Raw genomic sequence first — 2,549 nt, forward strand, 5'->3', positions numbered from 1 at the left:
CTTCCTCATTATTCATCGGAATTGGGCTTATAATATATTGTTGGAAAGCTCTTTTCGAGCCCAATCCAACTACATTACTGTTGGACCGTTATCATAGACCAAACTAAACTGGACTGAATATTTTCCATAAATAGAGTGCGAAAAGAAATATTTTCGAAAACCGAAAGAAGTATTTTTTATTAAAACGACCACATCACAAGACTTTTCACATTTCCACCTTGTTCAATAATCAAATGACATGAAATATATTCATCACTTGGTTTAGTTTTTGGGGAGACACAATCAGGTGTCTACACCTTCCCTTACCACCCATGTACACTAACTCTCCATTACCAACATGCTTAAATCTTCCCCCATGCCAATACCTCAAAGTCTAATTCTCAAACAACCTATTATTGCTCATTGTCACCTAAAATTAAGCACATTAACCAAGATTTATCATCACACATAGATCAGTAATAGATCGCACCCAAAAAAAACCCAAAAAAACCCTAAATTTAGCAAGCCAATTACTGTTACTCTACAAGAAATCAAACATCTTTGACAAAACCAAATTAAGATACAACAAGCATAATCACAACTAAAAATACCGCTTTTTGCGACCGTCTCAAACGCTCGTTGAAAATAGTAAAAATGGTCGCTGAAAATAATTGCGACCATCAACGGTCGTAACAAGGTGATCGTTATTTACTTGGTGACAAAAATCCAAAATTACGACTGATTGATGGTCGCAGATTTTATTGCGACCATTTTCTAATTTTCAACGACCGTGTGTGAAACGGTCGCAATTTATAATAATTGCGACCGTTTTTTTGTGTCGGTCGCAAAACTGAAAATTTGCGACCGCCGAAGACGGTCGCTAAAATTATAAAAAAAAATTTAGCCCAAACACATCCCACCATAAACCACCACTACCGCCCACCAGTAACGCCACCGCCAACCACTAACTACCCATTACCTAAAAAAATATGAATTTATCAAAATAATTAAACCTATCAAAATACCCACGTAATTAAATCAAACATTCAACCCAAAAATTAAACCCACAAAATTACACCTAAAAAGGAAACACACAAAATTACAACCAAAAATTCAACATACAAAATTAAACCCACAAAACTAATTATACCTTGAAAATTCATACCACAACAATGAACAAAACAAATTAAACCCAAAAAATCAACCTAAAAATCAACAGAAAATAAGGCCAAAAATCCGGAAAAAAAAATTTGAACAAAAATCAAATTACAGTTGGAATAAAAATCAATCGAAAATTCAAACACAAATTCGACCAATACATCAAACTTAAATCTGACCAAAAAATCCAAAAAACACCAAAAAAATAAACAATAACAAACAATATTTTCAGAAAAATCAACAAACCTTTCACAATGTTTCTTCGTCTTTGGGTTTACATGGTCAAATTCAACCATGAAAACTCCAGATCTGGAATTTTTATTATCGAATTTGACCATGAAAACAATATTTCGCTTGTTGAAGAAAATTCTAACACCATAATTCGTTTGTTGACGAAAGTTCGAACAACAAAACTCCAGATCTGGAGAAAATGAAGAAGAAAATGAAAACAAAAATGGAGCGGCTTCACTCCGTGAGATACGAACAAAATAAGAGAAGAGATCGCCGGTGAAAAAAAGAACAAAGGGAGGAGGAGAAGGAGAAGAAAAGAAAGGAAAGAGAAGAGAGAGAAAGGGGTGTGAGAAGAGAATGACAGGAAATAGGAAAAAGGGAGAGAGAGAAAGAAGAGGGAGCGACGTTCTTGGCTGAAATTAGGGTTAGTGTGAGTTTGCTAACCGTTTTATACCCTTTTTTTTAAAAAAAAAAATTAGTCATTTTGCGACCGGTAAAAGCGGTCGCAGAATTGCCACTGACTATTAAACGGTCGCAATTTGTGCTATTTACTACCGTTAAAAGCGGTCGCAACAGATTTATTTTTATTTAGAATTATGTTTCACACATATTGTTTTTAAAAAATAATATTTAAATAGCTTTACGACGGTTTAATAGCCGAAAAACGGTCGCAAATCTGCGACCGCTTTGAAAACGGTCGACCGCATAAAAATCAGTCGCAAATCTCATATTTTGCGACCGTTTTAATGACGGTCGTTGAAAAACGATCGCAATTTGCCCGAATTTAGTAGTGAATCAAACACAAACTAATTTCACACATTTAATTCCCCCAAATGCTAAACATGCATAATCGAATCAGTCCACAAAACCCAGAAGAAAGAACAACAAAAGTTTTGATCTGAGATCGTACCTTAAATTAACCAACTTTAATGGCGAATTGACGCAAGTAACCAATTTTAGGGCAATTTCCAGCGCAATTCGTATCTTATGATTTGTTTCCCGATTTGCCTTCATCCTTATCTGCAACTGGTACAAATTTAGGTCAGATTCAATAATGGCGGAAGAGTTAGAGCAGTAAGGTTTGGATAGTTGGAGTAATTAATCACTAGCTGTGCAATTTGGGAGGGAAACAAAAGTCAAGGGATTTTTTTAACCTGTTAACTAATTAGTTCTAGGTTGCC

This window comes from Chenopodium album, chromosome 10 (assembly GCF_948465745.1).
Source record: "Chenopodium album chromosome 10, dcCheAlbu1.1, whole genome shotgun sequence".
In the NCBI taxonomy this organism is placed as follows: Eukaryota; Viridiplantae; Streptophyta; class Magnoliopsida; order Caryophyllales; family Amaranthaceae; genus Chenopodium; species Chenopodium album.